The 18,005-nt window shown below is 52.4% G+C and overlaps 15 non-coding genes across 15 annotated transcripts; all 15 read left to right on the top strand.

Annotated features, from left to right (window-relative positions):
* Nucleotides 1-723: 723 nt before the first annotated feature.
* On the top strand, nt 724-914 carry LOC146817076 (U2 spliceosomal RNA). The gene has a single exon (XR_014964743.1). It is a non-coding gene; the product is annotated as a U2 spliceosomal RNA (small nuclear RNA).
* A 990-nt stretch (nt 915-1,904) lies between these two features.
* On the top strand, nt 1,905-2,095 carry LOC146817075 (U2 spliceosomal RNA). Its single transcript, XR_014964742.1, has one exon. It is a non-coding gene; the product is annotated as a U2 spliceosomal RNA (small nuclear RNA).
* Nucleotides 2,096-3,085: 990 nt separating this feature from the next.
* LOC146817074 (U2 spliceosomal RNA) lies at nt 3,086-3,277 on the top strand. Its single transcript, XR_014964904.1, has one exon. It is a non-coding gene; the product is annotated as a U2 spliceosomal RNA (small nuclear RNA).
* A 1,010-nt stretch (nt 3,278-4,287) lies between these two features.
* Nucleotides 4,288-4,478, top strand: LOC146817073 (U2 spliceosomal RNA). The gene has a single exon (XR_014964741.1). It is a non-coding gene; the product is annotated as a U2 spliceosomal RNA (small nuclear RNA).
* A 990-nt stretch (nt 4,479-5,468) lies between these two features.
* On the top strand, nt 5,469-5,659 carry LOC146817072 (U2 spliceosomal RNA). Its single transcript, XR_014964740.1, has one exon. It is a non-coding gene; the product is annotated as a U2 spliceosomal RNA (small nuclear RNA).
* Nucleotides 5,660-6,659: 1,000 nt separating this feature from the next.
* On the top strand, nt 6,660-6,851 carry LOC146817071 (U2 spliceosomal RNA). Its single transcript, XR_014964903.1, has one exon. It is a non-coding gene; the product is annotated as a U2 spliceosomal RNA (small nuclear RNA).
* A 994-nt stretch (nt 6,852-7,845) lies between these two features.
* LOC146817070 (U2 spliceosomal RNA) lies at nt 7,846-8,036 on the top strand. The gene has a single exon (XR_014964739.1). It is a non-coding gene; the product is annotated as a U2 spliceosomal RNA (small nuclear RNA).
* Nucleotides 8,037-9,026: 990 nt separating this feature from the next.
* On the top strand, nt 9,027-9,217 carry LOC146817069 (U2 spliceosomal RNA). The gene has a single exon (XR_014964738.1). It is a non-coding gene; the product is annotated as a U2 spliceosomal RNA (small nuclear RNA).
* A 990-nt stretch (nt 9,218-10,207) lies between these two features.
* Nucleotides 10,208-10,399, top strand: LOC146817068 (U2 spliceosomal RNA). Its single transcript, XR_014964902.1, has one exon. It is a non-coding gene; the product is annotated as a U2 spliceosomal RNA (small nuclear RNA).
* Nucleotides 10,400-11,409: 1,010 nt separating this feature from the next.
* LOC146817067 (U2 spliceosomal RNA) lies at nt 11,410-11,600 on the top strand. The gene has a single exon (XR_014964737.1). It is a non-coding gene; the product is annotated as a U2 spliceosomal RNA (small nuclear RNA).
* Nucleotides 11,601-12,590: 990 nt separating this feature from the next.
* On the top strand, nt 12,591-12,781 carry LOC146817066 (U2 spliceosomal RNA). The gene has a single exon (XR_014964736.1). It is a non-coding gene; the product is annotated as a U2 spliceosomal RNA (small nuclear RNA).
* A 1,000-nt stretch (nt 12,782-13,781) lies between these two features.
* Nucleotides 13,782-13,973, top strand: LOC146817065 (U2 spliceosomal RNA). Its single transcript, XR_014964900.1, has one exon. It is a non-coding gene; the product is annotated as a U2 spliceosomal RNA (small nuclear RNA).
* Nucleotides 13,974-14,967: 994 nt separating this feature from the next.
* On the top strand, nt 14,968-15,158 carry LOC146817064 (U2 spliceosomal RNA). The gene has a single exon (XR_014964735.1). It is a non-coding gene; the product is annotated as a U2 spliceosomal RNA (small nuclear RNA).
* Nucleotides 15,159-16,152: 994 nt separating this feature from the next.
* On the top strand, nt 16,153-16,343 carry LOC146817063 (U2 spliceosomal RNA). Its single transcript, XR_014964733.1, has one exon. It is a non-coding gene; the product is annotated as a U2 spliceosomal RNA (small nuclear RNA).
* Nucleotides 16,344-17,369: 1,026 nt separating this feature from the next.
* LOC146817062 (U2 spliceosomal RNA) lies at nt 17,370-17,560 on the top strand. Its single transcript, XR_014964732.1, has one exon. It is a non-coding gene; the product is annotated as a U2 spliceosomal RNA (small nuclear RNA).
* The last annotated feature ends 445 nt before the right edge of the window (nt 17,561-18,005 follow it).

Here is an 18,005-nt window from a genome sequence, read left to right as displayed (position 1 = left end):
CAGCATCGGAGTTTCCTTCGTTTTTGGATCCATTTCACTGGGGAACGAATTGAGGAAGTTTTACAGCAAGTCAGTAGGATCGAGGTAGAGACGGAAAGAGATGAGGAAAGAGAGGGAGGGAGGGAGAGAGAGAGAGAGAGAGAGAGAGAGAGAGGGAGGGAGGGAGGGAGGGAGGGAGGGAGGGAGGGAGAGAAGTGGACACTGCCCTTGGCTTCTCTGAGCAATGAAGGAAAATACAGAGTCCTTTTCCTTCTTTGCCCGCCCCGCCCGTCCCCGAACGGCCACGAACGGCCAAGCCTTATCTATAGGCCTTTGGCTACAGGGGAGCAGTGTCCCGGGTAGGCGAGGGCGAGGCGCCGGCCACTTCCTGTCGGGGAGCTGTCCAGGGCATCCTGGCCTGATTCCCAGCATCCCCCGGCTGCCAGGCTTTCCGGCCAGCCGGCTAGAAGCAGAGGACAGGAAGGGGCGGGGCATGCAAATGCTAGAAAGAGGACAACGTGGGTATGCTAAGTGACGCCTAACGAGGCGAGAGCCGTGGAGGACTCTGGGAGCCGGGAGAAGGCCCGAGGCCAGGACCTCCTTTCTATGGGCACATGCTGAGCTCCCACTAGGAGTCAGAAAAAGAGGCGAAAGGGCCTCAAGCGACGGTGCGAGGGAAGACCCCGGTCCGGGTCAGCCAGGGAGATTGCTCCGGGAGGTGCGAATTCTGGCACCATTCTGGTTATCGCTTCTCGGCCTTTTGGCTAAGATCAAGTGTAGTATCTGTTCTTATCAGTTTAATATCTGATACGTCCTCTATCTGGGGACCATATATTAAATTGATTTTTGGAACAGGGAGATGGAATAGGAGCTTGCTCTGTCCACTCCACGCATCAACCTGGTATTGCAGTACCTCCAGGAATGGTGCACTTCCCCACCCGGGGAAAACAATGCTGTTGAAAGATAGATGAGAAAACGAAAGTAGCGCTTCACTACGAAACCCTGTAAAGTGGCGCTACTGTGTTTGCGCGCGAATAAAACCACCCTGGTCACCGCGTCTTGCTTTATTTATGTATTTATGTCATTGATGTGCCGCAAACGCGCTTTATTTATTTATTTATATATTTTTCACGTTTTCTGGAACTTTTTTTTATTTCTATTTCCTTCTCCATCCAGACGCTGCACTTTGGAAGAGAAAAATGTCAGAAGGAGACTGCTTTTCCAGCATCGGAGTTTCCTTCGTTTTTGGATCCATTTCACTGGGGAACGAATTGAGGAACTTTTACAGCAAGTCAGTAGGATCGAGGTAGAGACGGAAAGAGATGAGGAAAGAGAGGGAGGGAGGGAGAGAGAGAGGGAGGGAGGGAGGGAGGGAGGGAGGGAGGGAGGCAGAGAAGTGGACACTGCCCTTGGCTTCTCTGAGCAATGAAGGAAAATACAGAGTCCTTTTCCTTCTTTGCCCGCCCCGCCCGTCCCCGAACGGCCACGAACGGCCAAGCCTTATCTATAGGCCTTTGGCTACAGGGGAGCAGTGTCCCGGGTAGGCGAGGGCGAGGCGCCGGCCACTTCCTGTCGGGGAGCTGTCCAGGGCATCCTGGCCTGATTCCCAGCATCCCCCGGCTGCCAGGCTTTCCGGCCAGCCGGCTAGAAGCAGAGGACAGGAAGGGGCGGGGCATGCAAATGCTAGAAAGAGGACAACGTGGGTATGCTAAGTGACGCCTAACGAGGCGAGAGCCGTGGAGGACTCTGGGAGCCGGGAGAAGGCCCGAGGCCAGGACCTCCTTTCTATGGGCACATGCTGAGCTCCCACTAGGAGTCAGAAAAAGAGGCGAAAGGGCCTCAAGCGACGGTGCGAGGGAAGACCCCGGTCCGGGTCAGCCAGGGAGATTGCTCCGGGAGGTGCGAATTCTGGCACCATTCTGGTTATCGCTTCTCGGCCTTTTGGCTAAGATCAAGTGTAGTATCTGTTCTTATCAGTTTAATATCTGATACGTCCTCTATCTGGGGACCATATATTAAATTGATTTTTGGAACAGGGAGATGGAATAGGAGCTTGCTCTGTCCACTCCACGCATCAACCTGGTATTGCAGTACCTCCAGGAATGGTGCACTTCCCCACCCGGGGAAAACAATGCTGTTGAAAGATAGATGAGAAAACGAAAGTAGCGCTTCACTACGAAACCCTGTAAAGTGGCGCTACTGTGTTTGCGCGCGAATAAAACCACCCTGGTCACCGCGTCTTGCTTTATTTATGTATTTATGTCATTGATGTGCCGCAAACGCGCTTTATTTATTTATTTATATATTTTTCACGTTTTCTGGAACTTTTTTTTATTTCTATTTCCTTCTCCATCCAGACGCTGCACTTTGGAAGAGAAAAATGTCAGAAGGAGACTGCTTTTCCAGCATCGGAGTTTCCTTCGTTTTTGGATCCATTTCACTGGGGAACGAATTGAGGAACTTTTACAGCAAGTCAGTAGGATCGAGGTAGAGACGGAAAGAGATGAGGAAAGAGAGGGAGGGAGGGAGAGAGAGAGGGAGGGAGGGAGGGAGGGAGGGAGGGAGGGAGGCAGAGAAGTGGACACTGCCCTTGGCTTCTCTGAGCAATGAAGGAAAATACAGAGTCCTTTTCCTTCTTTGCCCGCCCCGCCCGTCCCCGAACGGCCACGAACGGCCAAGCCTTATCTATAGGCCTTTGGCTACAGGGGAGCAGTGTCCCGGGTAGGCGAGGGCGAGGCGCCGGCCACTTCCTGTCGGGGAGCTGTCCAGGGCATCCTGGCCTGATTCCCAGCATCCCCCGGCTGCCAGGCTTTCCGGCCAGCCGGCTAGAAGCAGAGGACAGGAAGGGGCGGGGCATGCAAATGCTAGAAAGAGGACAACGTGGGTATGCTAAGTGACGCCTAACGAGGCGAGAGCCGTGGAGGACTCTGGGAGCCGGGAGAAGGCCCGAGGCCAGGACCTCCTTTCTATGGGCACATGCTGAGCTCCCACTAGGAGTCAGAAAAAGAGGCGAAAGGGCCTCAAGCGACGGTGCGAGGGAAGACCCCGGTCCGGGTCAGCCAGGGAGATTGCTCCGGGAGGTGCGAATTCTGGCACCATTCTGGTTATCGCTTCTCGGCCTTTTGGCTAAGATCAAGTGTAGTATCTGTTCTTATCAGTTTAATATCTTGATACGTCCTCTATCTGGGGACCATATATTAAATTGATTTTTGGAACAGGGAGATGGAATAGGAGCTTGCTCTGTCCACTCCACGCATCAACCTGGTATTGCAGTACCTCCAGGAATGGTGCACTTCCCCACCCGGGGAAAACAATGCTGTTGAAAGATAGATGAGAAAACGAAAGTAGCGCTTCACTACGAAACCCTGTAAAGTGGCGCTACTGTGTTTGCGCGCGAATAAAACCACCCTGGTCACCGCGTCTTGCTTTATTTATGTATTTATGTCATTGATGTGCCGCAAACGCGCTTTATTTATTTATTTATATATTTTTCACGTTTTCTGGAACTTTTTTTTATTTCTATTTCCTTCTCCATCCAGACGCTGCACTTTGGAAGAGAAAAATGTCAGAAGGAGACTGCTTTTCCAGCATCGGAGTTTCCTTCGTTTTTGGATCCATTTCACTGGGGAACGAATTGAGGAAGTTTTACAGCAAGTCAGTAGGATCGAGGTAGAGACGGAAAGAGATGAGGAAAGAGAGGGAGGGAGGGAGAGAGAGAGAGAGAGAGAGAGAGAGAGAGGGAGGGAGGGAGGGAGGGAGGGAGGGAGGGAGGGAGAGAAGTGGACACTGCCCTTGGCTTCTCTGAGCAATGAAGGAAAATACAGAGTCCTTTTCCTTCTTTGCCCGCCCCGCCCGTCCCCGAACGGCCACGAACGGCCAAGCCTTATCTATAGGCCTTTGGCTACAGGGGAGCAGTGTCCCGGGTAGGCGAGGGCGAGGCGCCGGCCACTTCCTGTCGGGGAGCTGTCCAGGGCATCCTGGCCTGATTCCCAGCATCCCCCGGCTGCCAGGCTTTCCGGCCAGCCGGCTAGAAGCAGAGGACAGGAAGGGGCGGGGCATGCAAATGCTAGAAAGAGGACAACGTGGGTATGCTAAGTGACGCCTAACGAGGCGAGAGCCGTGGAGGACTCTGGGAGCCGGGAGAAGGCCCGAGGCCAGGACCTCCTTTCTATGGGCACATGCTGAGCTCCCACTAGGAGTCAGAAAAAGAGGCGAAAGGGCCTCAAGCGACGGTGCGAGGGAAGACCCCGGTCCGGGTCAGCCAGGGAGATTGCTCCGGGAGGTGCGAATTCTGGCACCATTCTGGTTATCGCTTCTCGGCCTTTTGGCTAAGATCAAGTGTAGTATCTGTTCTTATCAGTTTAATATCTGATACGTCCTCTATCTGGGGACCATATATTAAATTGATTTTTGGAACAGGGAGATGGAATAGGAGCTTGCTCTGTCCACTCCACGCATCAACCTGGTATTGCAGTACCTCCAGGAATGGTGCACTTCCCCACCCGGGGAAAACAATGCTGTTGAAAGATAGATGAGAAAACGAAAGTAGCGCTTCACTACGAAACCCTGTAAAGTGGCGCTACTGTGTTTGCGCGCGAATAAAACCACCCTGGTCACCGCGTCTTGCTTTATTTATGTATTTATGTCATTGATGTGCCGCAAACGCGCTTTATTTATTTATTTATATATTTTTCACGTTTTCTGGAACTTTTTTTTATTTCTATTTCCTTCTCCATCCAGACGCTGCACTTTGGAAGAGAAAAATGTCAGAAGGAGACTGCTTTTCCAGCATCGGAGTTTCCTTCGTTTTTGGATCCATTTCACTGGGGAACGAATTGAGGAACTTTTACAGCAAGTCAGTAGGATCGAGGTAGAGACGGAAAGAGATGAGGAAAGAGAGGGAGGGAGGGAGAGAGAGAGGGAGGGAGGGAGGGAGGGAGGGAGGGAGGGAGGCAGAGAAGTGGACACTGCCCTTGGCTTCTCTGAGCAATGAAGGAAAATACAGAGTCCTTTTCCTTCTTTGCCCGCCCCGCCCGTCCCCGAACGGCCACGAACGGCCAAGCCTTATCTATAGGCCTTTGGCTACAGGGGAGCAGTGTCCCGGGTAGGCGAGGGCGAGGCGCCGGCCACTTCCTGTCGGGGAGCTGTCCAGGGCATCCTGGCCTGATTCCCAGCATCCCCCGGCTGCCAGGCTTTCCGGCCAGCCGGCTAGAAGCAGAGGACAGGAAGGGGCGGGGCATGCAAATGCTAGAAAGAGGACAACGTGGGTATGCTAAGTGACGCCTAACGAGGCGAGAGCCGTGGAGGACTCTGGGAGCCGGGAGAAGGCCCGAGGCCAGGACCTCCTTTCTATGGGCACATGCTGAGCTCCCACTAGGAGTCAGAAAAAGAGGCGAAAGGGCCTCAAGCGACGGTGCGAGGGAAGACCCCGGTCCGGGTCAGCCAGGGAGATTGCTCCGGGAGGTGCGAATTCTGGCACCATTCTGGTTATCGCTTCTCGGCCTTTTGGCTAAGATCAAGTGTAGTATCTGTTCTTATCAGTTTAATATCTGATACGTCCTCTATCTGGGGACCATATATTAAATTGATTTTTGGAACAGGGAGATGGAATAGGAGCTTGCTCTGTCCACTCCACGCATCAACCTGGTATTGCAGTACCTCCAGGAATGGTGCACTTCCCCACCCGGGGAAAACAATGCTGTTGAAAGATAGATGAGAAAACGAAAGTAGCGCTTCACTACGAAACCCTGTAAAGTGGCGCTACTGTGTTTGCGCGCGAATAAAACCACCCTGGTCACCGCGTCTTGCTTTATTTATGTATTTATGTCATTGATGTGCCGCAAACGCGCTTTATTTATTTATTTATATATTTTTCACGTTTTCTGGAACTTTTTTTTATTTCTATTTCCTTCTCCATCCAGACGCTGCACTTTGGAAGAGAAAAATGTCAGAAGGAGACTGCTTTTCCAGCATCGGAGTTTCCTTCGTTTTTGGATCCATTTCACTGGGGAACGAATTGAGGAAGTTTTACAGCAAGTCAGTAGGATCGAGGTAGAGACGGAAAGAGATGAGGAAAGAGAGGGAGGGAGGGAGAGAGAGAGAGAGAGAGAGAGAGGGAGGGAGGGAGGGAGGGAGGGAGGGAGGCAGAGAAGTGGACACTGCCCTTGGCTTCTCTGAGCAATGAAGGAAAATACAGAGTCCTTTTCCTTCTTTGCCCGCCCCGCCCGTCCCCGAACGGCCACGAACGGCCAAGCCTTATCTATAGGCCTTTGGCTACAGGGGAGCAGTGTCCCGGGTAGGCGAGGGCGAGGCGCCGGCCACTTCCTGTCGGGGAGCTGTCCAGGGCATCCTGGCCTGATTCCCAGCATCCCCCGGCTGCCAGGCTTTCCGGCCAGCCGGCTAGAAGCAGAGGACAGGAAGGGGCGGGGCATGCAAATGCTAGAAAGAGGACAACGTGGGTATGCTAAGTGACGCCTAACGAGGCGAGAGCCGTGGAGGACTCTGGGAGCCGGGAGAAGGCCCGAGGCCAGGACCTCCTTTCTATGGGCACATGCTGAGCTCCCACTAGGAGTCAGAAAAAGAGGCGAAAGGGCCTCAAGCGACGGTGCGAGGGAAGACCCCGGTCCGGGTCAGCCAGGGAGATTGCTCCGGGAGGTGCGAATTCTGGCACCATTCTGGTTATCGCTTCTCGGCCTTTTGGCTAAGATCAAGTGTAGTATCTGTTCTTATCAGTTTAATATCTTGATACGTCCTCTATCTGGGGACCATATATTAAATTGATTTTTGGAACAGGGAGATGGAATAGGAGCTTGCTCTGTCCACTCCACGCATCAACCTGGTATTGCAGTACCTCCAGGAATGGTGCACTTCCCCACCCGGGGAAAACAATGCTGTTGAAAGATAGATGAGAAAACGAAAGTAGCGCTTCACTACGAAACCCTGTAAAGTGGCGCTACTGTGTTTGCGCGCGAATAAAACCACCCTGGTCACCGCGTCTTGCTTTATTTATGTATTTATGTCATTGATGTGCCGCAAACGCGCTTTATTTATTTATTTATATATTTTTCACGTTTTCTGGAACTTTTTTTTATTTCTATTTCCTTCTCCATCCAGACGCTGCACTTTGGAAGAGAAAAATGTCAGAAGGAGACTGCTTTTCCAGCATCGGAGTTTCCTTCGTTTTTGGATCCATTTCACTGGGGAACGAATTGAGGAACTTTTACAGCAAGTCAGTAGGATCGAGGTAGAGACGGAAAGAGATGAGGAAAGAGAGGGACGGAGGGAGAGAGAGAGGGAGGGAGGGAGGGAGGGAGGGAGGGAGGGAGGGAGGCAGAGAAGTGGACACTGCCCTTGGCTTCTCTGAGCAATGAAGGAAAATACAGAGTACTTTTCCTTCTTTGCCCGCCCCGCCCGTCCCCGAACGGCCACGAACGGCCAAGCCTTATCTATAGGCCTTTGGCTACAGGGGAGCAGTGTCCCGGGTAGGCGAGGGCGAGGCGCCGGCCACTTCCTGTCGGGGAGCTGTCCAGGGCATCCTGGCCTGATTCCCAGCATCCCCCGGCTGCCAGGCTTTCCGGCCAGCCGGCTAGAAGCAGAGGACAGGAAGGGGCGGGGCATGCAAATGCTAGAAAGAGGACAACGTGGGTATGCTAAGTGACGCCTAACGAGGCGAGAGCCGTGGAGGACTCTGGGAGCCGGGAGAAGGCCCGAGGCCAGGACCTCCTTTCTATGGGCACATGCTGAGCTCCCACTAGGAGTCAGAAAAAGAGGCGAAAGGGCCTCAAGCGACGGTGCGAGGGAAGACCCCGGTCCGGGTCAGCCAGGGAGATTGCTCCGGGAGGTGCGAATTCTGGCACCATTCTGGTTATCGCTTCTCGGCCTTTTGGCTAAGATCAAGTGTAGTATCTGTTCTTATCAGTTTAATATCTGATACGTCCTCTATCTGGGGACCATATATTAAATTGATTTTTGGAACAGGGAGATGGAATAGGAGCTTGCTCTGTCCACTCCACGCATCAACCTGGTATTGCAGTACCTCCAGGAATGGTGCACTTCCCCACCCGGGGAAAACAATGCTGTTGAAAGATAGATGAGAAAACGAAAGTAGCGCTTCACTACGAAACCCTGTAAAGTGGCGCTACTGTGTTTGCGCGCGAATAAAACCACCCTGGTCACCGCGTCTTGCTTTATTTATGTATTTATGTCATTGATGTGCCGCAAACGCGCTTTATTTATTTATTTATATATTTTTCACGTTTTCTGGAACTTTTTTTTATTTCTATTTCCTTCTCCATCCAGACGCTGCACTTTGGAAGAGAAAAATGTCAGAAGGAGACTGCTTTTCCAGCATCGGAGTTTCCTTCGTTTTTGGATCCATTTCACTGGGGAACGAATTGAGGAACTTTTACAGCAAGTCAGTAGGATCGAGGTAGAGACGGAAAGAGATGAGGAAAGAGAGGGAGGGAGGGAGAGAGAGAGGGAGGGAGGGAGGGAGGGAGGGAGGGAGGGAGGCAGAGAAGTGGACACTGCCCTTGGCTTCTCTGAGCAATGAAGGAAAATACAGAGTCCTTTTCCTTCTTTGCCCGCCCCGCCCGTCCCCGAACGGCCACGAACGGCCAAGCCTTATCTATAGGCCTTTGGCTACAGGGGAGCAGTGTCCCGGGTAGGCGAGGGCGAGGCGCCGGCCACTTCCTGTCGGGGAGCTGTCCAGGGCATCCTGGCCTGATTCCCAGCATCCCCCGGCTGCCAGGCTTTCCGGCCAGCCGGCTAGAAGCAGAGGACAGGAAGGGGCGGGGCATGCAAATGCTAGAAAGAGGACAACGTGGGTATGCTAAGTGACGCCTAACGAGGCGAGAGCCGTGGAGGACTCTGGGAGCCGGGAGAAGGCCCGAGGCCAGGACCTCCTTTCTATGGGCACATGCTGAGCTCCCACTAGGAGTCAGAAAAAGAGGCGAAAGGGCCTCAAGCGACGGTGCGAGGGAAGACCCCGGTCCGGGTCAGCCAGGGAGATTGCTCCGGGAGGTGCGAATTCTGGCACCATTCTGGTTATCGCTTCTCGGCCTTTTGGCTAAGATCAAGTGTAGTATCTGTTCTTATCAGTTTAATATCTGATACGTCCTCTATCTGGGGACCATATATTAAATTGATTTTTGGAACAGGGAGATGGAATAGGAGCTTGCTCTGTCCACTCCACGCATCAACCTGGTATTGCAGTACCTCCAGGAATGGTGCACTTCCCCACCCGGGGAAAACAATGCTGTTGAAAGATAGATGAGAAAACGAAAGTAGCGCTTCACTACGAAACCCTGTAAAGTGGCGCTACTGTGTTTGCGCGCGAATAAAACCACCCTGGTCACCGCGTCTTGCTTTATTTATGTATTTATGTCATTGATGTGCCGCAAACGCGCTTTATTTATTTATTTATATATTTTTCACGTTTTCTGGAACTTTTTTTTATTTCTATTTCCTTCTCCATCCAGACGCTGCACTTTGGAAGAGAAAAATGTCAGAAGGAGACTGCTTTTCCAGCATCGGAGTTTCCTTCGTTTTTGGATCCATTTCACTGGGGAACGAATTGAGGAACTTTTACAGCAAGTCAGTAGGATCGAGGTAGAGACGGAAAGAGATGAGGAAAGAGAGGGAGGGAGGGAGAGAGAGAGGGAGGGAGGGAGGGAGGGAGGGAGGGAGGGAGGCAGAGAAGTGGACACTGCCCTTGGCTTCTCTGAGCAATGAAGGAAAATACAGAGTCCTTTTCCTTCTTTGCCCGCCCCGCCCGTCCCCGAACGGCCACGAACGGCCAAGCCTTATCTATAGGCCTTTGGCTACAGGGGAGCAGTGTCCCGGGTAGGCGAGGGCGAGGCGCCGGCCACTTCCTGTCGGGGAGCTGTCCAGGGCATCCTGGCCTGATTCCCAGCATCCCCCGGCTGCCAGGCTTTCCGGCCAGCCGGCTAGAAGCAGAGGACAGGAAGGGGCGGGGCATGCAAATGCTAGAAAGAGGACAACGTGGGTATGCTAAGTGACGCCTAACGAGGCGAGAGCCGTGGAGGACTCTGGGAGCCGGGAGAAGGCCCGAGGCCAGGACCTCCTTTCTATGGGCACATGCTGAGCTCCCACTAGGAGTCAGAAAAAGAGGCGAAAGGGCCTCAAGCGACGGTGCGAGGGAAGACCCCGGTCCGGGTCAGCCAGGGAGATTGCTCCGGGAGGTGCGAATTCTGGCACCATTCTGGTTATCGCTTCTCGGCCTTTTGGCTAAGATCAAGTGTAGTATCTGTTCTTATCAGTTTAATATCTTGATACGTCCTCTATCTGGGGACCATATATTAAATTGATTTTTGGAACAGGGAGATGGAATAGGAGCTTGCTCTGTCCACTCCACGCATCAACCTGGTATTGCAGTACCTCCAGGAATGGTGCACTTCCCCACCCGGGGAAAACAATGCTGTTGAAAGATAGATGAGAAAACGAAAGTAGCGCTTCACTACGAAACCCTGTAAAGTGGCGCTACTGTGTTTGCGCGCGAATAAAACCACCCTGGTCACCGCGTCTTGCTTTATTTATGTATTTATGTCATTGATGTGCCGCAAACGCGCTTTATTTATTTATTTATATATTTTTCACGTTTTCTGGAACTTTTTTTTATTTCTATTTCCTTCTCCATCCAGACGCTGCACTTTGGAAGAGAAAAATGTCAGAAGGAGACTGCTTTTCCAGCATCGGAGTTTCCTTCGTTTTTGGATCCATTTCACTGGGGAACGAATTGAGGAAGTTTTACAGCAAGTCAGTAGGATCGAGGTAGAGACGGAAAGAGATGAGGAAAGAGAGGGAGGGAGGGAGAGAGAGAGAGAGAGAGAGAGAGAGAGAGGGAGGGAGGGAGGGAGGGAGGGAGGGAGGGAGGGAGAGAAGTGGACACTGCCCTTGGCTTCTCTGAGCAATGAAGGAAAATACAGAGTCCTTTTCCTTCTTTGCCCGCCCCGCCCGTCCCCGAACGGCCACGAACGGCCAAGCCTTATCTATAGGCCTTTGGCTACAGGGGAGCAGTGTCCCGGGTAGGCGAGGGCGAGGCGCCGGCCACTTCCTGTCGGGGAGCTGTCCAGGGCATCCTGGCCTGATTCCCAGCATCCCCCGGCTGCCAGGCTTTCCGGCCAGCCGGCTAGAAGCAGAGGACAGGAAGGGGCGGGGCATGCAAATGCTAGAAAGAGGACAACGTGGGTATGCTAAGTGACGCCTAACGAGGCGAGAGCCGTGGAGGACTCTGGGAGCCGGGAGAAGGCCCGAGGCCAGGACCTCCTTTCTATGGGCACATGCTGAGCTCCCACTAGGAGTCAGAAAAAGAGGCGAAAGGGCCTCAAGCGACGGTGCGAGGGAAGACCCCGGTCCGGGTCAGCCAGGGAGATTGCTCCGGGAGGTGCGAATTCTGGCACCATTCTGGTTATCGCTTCTCGGCCTTTTGGCTAAGATCAAGTGTAGTATCTGTTCTTATCAGTTTAATATCTGATACGTCCTCTATCTGGGGACCATATATTAAATTGATTTTTGGAACAGGGAGATGGAATAGGAGCTTGCTCTGTCCACTCCACGCATCAACCTGGTATTGCAGTACCTCCAGGAATGGTGCACTTCCCCACCCGGGGAAAACAATGCTGTTGAAAGATAGATGAGAAAACGAAAGTAGCGCTTCACTACGAAACCCTGTAAAGTGGCGCTACTGTGTTTGCGCGCGAATAAAACCACCCTGGTCACCGCGTCTTGCTTTATTTATGTATTTATGTCATTGATGTGCCGCAAACGCGCTTTATTTATTTATTTATATATTTTTCACGTTTTCTGGAACTTTTTTTTATTTCTATTTCCTTCTCCATCCAGACGCTGCACTTTGGAAGAGAAAAATGTCAGAAGGAGACTGCTTTTCCAGCATCGGAGTTTCCTTCGTTTTTGGATCCATTTCACTGGGGAACGAATTGAGGAACTTTTACAGCAAGTCAGTAGGATCGAGGTAGAGACGGAAAGAGATGAGGAAAGAGAGGGAGGGAGGGAGAGAGAGAGGGAGGGAGGGAGGGAGGGAGGGAGGGAGGGAGGCAGAGAAGTGGACACTGCCCTTGGCTTCTCTGAGCAATGAAGGAAAATACAGAGTCCTTTTCCTTCTTTGCCCGCCCCGCCCGTCCCCGAACGGCCACGAACGGCCAAGCCTTATCTATAGGCCTTTGGCTACAGGGGAGCAGTGTCCCGGGTAGGCGAGGGCGAGGCGCCGGCCACTTCCTGTCGGGGAGCTGTCCAGGGCATCCTGGCCTGATTCCCAGCATCCCCCGGCTGCCAGGCTTTCCGGCCAGCCGGCTAGAAGCAGAGGACAGGAAGGGGCGGGGCATGCAAATGCTAGAAAGAGGACAACGTGGGTATGCTAAGTGACGCCTAACGAGGCGAGAGCCGTGGAGGACTCTGGGAGCCGGGAGAAGGCCCGAGGCCAGGACCTCCTTTCTATGGGCACATGCTGAGCTCCCACTAGGAGTCAGAAAAAGAGGCGAAAGGGCCTCAAGCGACGGTGCGAGGGAAGACCCCGGTCCGGGTCAGCCAGGGAGATTGCTCCGGGAGGTGCGAATTCTGGCACCATTCTGGTTATCGCTTCTCGGCCTTTTGGCTAAGATCAAGTGTAGTATCTGTTCTTATCAGTTTAATATCTGATACGTCCTCTATCTGGGGACCATATATTAAATTGATTTTTGGAACAGGGAGATGGAATAGGAGCTTGCTCTGTCCACTCCACGCATCAACCTGGTATTGCAGTACCTCCAGGAATGGTGCACTTCCCCACCCGGGGAAAACAATGCTGTTGAAAGATAGATGAGAAAACGAAAGTAGCGCTTCACTACGAAACCCTGTAAAGTGGCGCTACTGTGTTTGCGCGCGAATAAAACCACCCTGGTCACCGCGTCTTGCTTTATTTATGTATTTATGTCATTGATGTGCCGCAAACGCGCTTTATTTATTTATTTATATATTTTTCACGTTTTCTGGAACTTTTTTTTATTTCTATTTCCTTCTCCATCCAGACGCTGCACTTTGGAAGAGAAAAATGTCAGAAGGAGACTGCTTTTCCAGCATCGGAGTTTCCTTCGTTTTTGGATCCATTTCACTGGGGAACGAATTGAGGAAGTTTTACAGCAAGTCAGTAGGATCGAGGTAGAGACGGAAAGAGATGAGGAAAGAGAGGGAGGGAGGGAGAGAGAGAGAGAGAGAGAGAGAGGGAGGGAGGGAGGGAGGGAGGGAGGGAGGCAGAGAAGTGGACACTGCCCTTGGCTTCTCTGAGCAATGAAGGAAAATACAGAGTCCTTTTCCTTCTTTGCCCGCCCCGCCCGTCCCCGAACGGCCACGAACGGCCAAGCCTTATCTATAGGCCTTTGGCTACAGGGGAGCAGTGTCCCGGGTAGGCGAGGGCGAGGCGCCGGCCACTTCCTGTCGGGGAGCTGTCCAGGGCATCCTGGCCTGATTCCCAGCATCCCCCGGCTGCCAGGCTTTCCGGCCAGCCGGCTAGAAGCAGAGGACAGGAAGGGGCGGGGCATGCAAATGCTAGAAAGAGGACAACGTGGGTATGCTAAGTGACGCCTAACGAGGCGAGAGCCGTGGAGGACTCTGGGAGCCGGGAGAAGGCCCGAGGCCAGGACCTCCTTTCTATGGGCACATGCTGAGCTCCCACTAGGAGTCAGAAAAAGAGGCGAAAGGGCCTCAAGCGACGGTGCGAGGGAAGACCCCGGTCCGGGTCAGCCAGGGAGATTGCTCCGGGAGGTGCGAATTCTGGCACCATTCTGGTTATCGCTTCTCGGCCTTTTGGCTAAGATCAAGTGTAGTATCTGTTCTTATCAGTTTAATATCTTGATACGTCCTCTATCTGGGGACCATATATTAAATTGATTTTTGGAACAGGGAGATGGAATAGGAGCTTGCTCTGTCCACTCCACGCATCAACCTGGTATTGCAGTACCTCCAGGAATGGTGCACTTCCCCACCCGGGGAAAACAATGCTGTTGAAAGATAGATGAGAAAACGAAAGTAGCGCTTCACTACGAAACCCTGTAAAGTGGCGCTACTGTGTTTGCGCGCGAATAAAACCACCCTGGTCACCGCGTCTTGCTTTATTTATGTATTTATGTCATTGATGTGCCGCAAACGCGCTTTATTTATTTATTTATATATTTTTCACGTTTTCTGGAACTTTTTTTTATTTCTATTTCCTTCTCCATCCAGACGCTGCACTTTGGAAGAGAAAAATGTCAGAAGGAGACTGCTTTTCCAGCATCGGAGTTTCCTTCGTTTTTGGATCCATTTCACTGGGGAACGAATTGAGGAACTTTTACAGCAAGTCAGTAGGATCGAGGTAGAGACGGAAAGAGATGAGGAAAGAGAGGGACGGAGGGAGAGAGAGAGGGAGGGAGGGAGGGAGGGAGGGAGGGAGGGAGGGAGGCAGAGAAGTGGACACTGCCCTTGGCTTCTCTGAGCAATGAAGGAAAATACAGAGTACTTTTCCTTCTTTGCCCGCCCCGCCCGTCCCCGAACGGCCACGAACGGCCAAGCCTTATCTATAGGCCTTTGGCTACAGGGGAGCAGTGTCCCGGGTAGGCGAGGGCGAGGCGCCGGCCACTTCCTGTCGGGGAGCTGTCCAGGGCATCCTGGCCTGATTCCCAGCATCCCCCGGCTGCCAGGCTTTCCGGCCAGCCGGCTAGAAGCAGAGGACAGGAAGGGGCGGGGCATGCAAATGCTAGAAAGAGGACAACGTGGGTATGCTAAGTGACGCCTAACGAGGCGAGAGCCGTGGAGGACTCTGGGAGCCGGGAGAAGGCCCGAGGCCAGGACCTCCTTTCTATGGGCACATGCTGAGCTCCCACTAGGAGTCAGAAAAAGAGGCGAAAGGGCCTCAAGCGACGGTGCGAGGGAAGACCCCGGTCCGGGTCAGCCAGGGAGATTGCTCCGGGAGGTGCGAATTCTGGCACCATTCTGGTTATCGCTTCTCGGCCTTTTGGCTAAGATCAAGTGTAGTATCTGTTCTTATCAGTTTAATATCTGATACGTCCTCTATCTGGGGACCATATATTAAATTGATTTTTGGAACAGGGAGATGGAATAGGAGCTTGCTCTGTCCACTCCACGCATCAACCTGGTATTGCAGTACCTCCAGGAATGGTGCACTTCCCCACCCGGGGAAAACAATGCTGTTGAAAGATAGATGAGAAAACGAAAGTAGCGCTTCACTACGAAACCCTGTAAAGTGGCGCTACTGTGTTTGCGCGCGAATAAAACCACCCTGGTCACCGCGTCTTGCTTTATTTATGTATTTATGTCATTGATGTGCCGCAAACGCGCTTTATTTATTTATTTATATATTTTTCACGTTTTCTGGAACTTTTTTTTATTTCTATTTCCTTCTCCATCCAGACGCTGCACTTTGGAAGAGAAAAATGTCAGAAGGAGACTGCTTTTCCAGCATCGGAGTTTCCTTCGTTTTTGGATCCATTTCACTGGGGAACGAATTGAGGAACTTTTACAGCAAGTCAGTAGGATCGAGGTAGAGACGGAAAGAGATGAGGAAAGAGAGGGACGGAGGGAGAGAGAGAGGGAGGGAGGGAGGGAGGGAGGGAGGGAGGGAGGGAGGCAGAGAAGTGGACACTGCCCTTGGCTTCTCTGAGCAATGAAGGAAAATACAGAGTACTTTTCCTTCTTTGCCCGCCCCGCCCGTCCCCGAACGGCCACGAACGGCCAAGCCTTATCTATAGGCCTTTGGCTACAGGGGAGCAGTGTCCCGGGTAGGCGAGGGCGAGGCGCCGGCCACTTCCTGTCGGGGAGCTGTCCAGGGCATCCTGGCCTGATTCCCAGCATCCCCCGGCTGCCAGGCTTTCCGGCCAGCCGGCTAGAAGCAGAGGACAGGAAGGGGCGGGGCATGCAAATGCTAGAAAGAGGACAACGTGGGTATGCTAAGTGACGCCTAACGAGGCGAGAGCCGTGGAGGACTCTGGGAGCCGGGAGAAGGCCCGAGGCCAGGACCTCCTTTCTATGGGCACATGCTGAGCTCCCACTAGGAGTCAGAAAAAGAGGCGAAAGGGCCTCAAGCGACGGTGCGAGGGAAGACCCCGGTCCGGGTCAGCCAGGGAGATTGCTCCGGGAGGTGCGAATTCTGGCACCATTCTGGTTATCGCTTCTCGGCCTTTTGGCTAAGATCAAGTGTAGTATCTGTTCTTATCAGTTTAATATCTGATACGTCCTCTATCTGGGGACCATATATTAAATTGATTTTTGGAACAGGGAGATGGAATAGGAGCTTGCTCTGTCCACTCCACGCATCAACCTGGTATTGCAGTACCTCCAGGAATGGTGCACTTCCCCACCCGGGGAAAACAATGCTGTTGAAAGATAGATGAGAAAACGAAAGTAGCGCTTCACTACGAAACCCTGTAAAGTGGCGCTACTGTGTTTGCGCGCGAATAAAACCACCCTGGTCACCGCGTCTTGCTTTATTTATGTATTTATGTCATTGATGTGCCGCAAACGCGCTTTATTTATTTATTTATATATTTTTCACGTTTTCTGGAACTTTTTTTTATTTCTATTTCCTTCTCCATCCAGACGCTGCACTTTGGAAGAGAAAAATGTCAGAAGGAGACTGCTTTTCCAGCATCGGAGTTTCCTTCGTTTTTGGATCCATTTCACTGGGGAACGAATTGAGGAAGTTTTACAGCAAGTCAGTAGGATCGAGGTAGAGACGGAAAGAGATGAGGAAAGAGAGGGAGGGAGGGAGAGAGAGAGAGAGAGAGAGAGAGAGAGAGAGAGAGAGAGAGGGAGGGAGGGAGGGAGGGAGGGAGGGAGGGAGGGAGGCAGAGAAGTGGACACTGCCCTTGGCTTCTCTGAGCAATGAAGGAAAATACAGAGTCCTTTTCCTTCTTTGCCCGCCCCGCCCGTCCCCGAACGGCCACGAACGGCCAAGCCTTATCTATAGGCCTTTGGCTACAGGGGAGCAGTGTCCCGGGTAGGCGAGGGCGAGGCGCCGGCCACTTCCTGTCGGGGAGCTGTCCAGGGCATCCTGGCCTGATTCCCAGCATCCCCCGGCTGCCAGGCTTTCCGGCCAGCCGGCTAGAAGCAGAGGACAGGAAGGGGCGGGGCATGCAAATGCTAGAAAGAGGACAACGTGGGTATGCTAAGTGACGCCTAACGAGGCGAGAGCCGTGGCGAACTCTGGGAGCCGGGAGAAGGCCCGAGGCCAGGACCTCCTTTCTATGGGCACATGCTGAGCTCCCACTAGGAGTCAGAAAAAGAGGCGAAAGGGCCTCAAGCGACGGTGCGAGGGAAGACCCCGGTCCGGGTCAGCCAGGGAGATTGCTCCGGGAGGTGCGAATTCTGGCACCATTCTGGTTATCGCTTCTCGGCCTTTTGGCTAAGATCAAGTGTAGTATCTGTTCTTATCAGTTTAATATCTGATACGTCCTCTATCTGGGGACCATATATTAAATTGATTTTTGGAACAGGGAGATGGAATAGGAGCTTGCTCTGTCCACTCCACGCATCAACCTGGTATTGCAGTACCTCCAGGAATGGTGCACTTCCCCACCCGGGGAAAACAATGCTGTTGAAAGATAGATGAGAAAACGAAAGTAGCGCTTCACTACGAAACCCTGTAAAGTGGCGCTACTGTGTTTGCGCGCGAATAAAACCACCCTGGTCACCGCGTCTTGCTTTATTTATGTATTTATGTCATTGATGTGCCGCAAACGCGCTTTATTTATTTATTTATATATTTTTCACGTTTTCTGGAACTTTTTTTTATTTCTATTTCCTTCTCCATCCAGACGCTGCACTTTGGAAGAGAAAAATGTCAGAAGGAGACTGCTTTTCCAGCATCGGAGTTTCCTTCGTTTTTGGATCCATTTCACTGGGGAACGAATTGAGGAAGTTTTACAGCAAGTCAGTAGGATCGAGGTAGAGACGGAAAGAGATGAGGAAAGAGAGGGAGGGAGGGAGAGAGAGAGAGAGAGAGAGAGAGGGAGGGAGGG

Source organism: Triturus cristatus, chromosome 6 (genome assembly GCF_964204655.1).
Source record: "Triturus cristatus chromosome 6, aTriCri1.1, whole genome shotgun sequence".
Lineage (NCBI taxonomy): Eukaryota > Metazoa > Chordata > Amphibia > Caudata > Salamandridae > Triturus > Triturus cristatus.
Note: the sequence above shows the minus strand (reverse complement) of the source record. Positions and strands in the feature narration are given on the sequence as shown.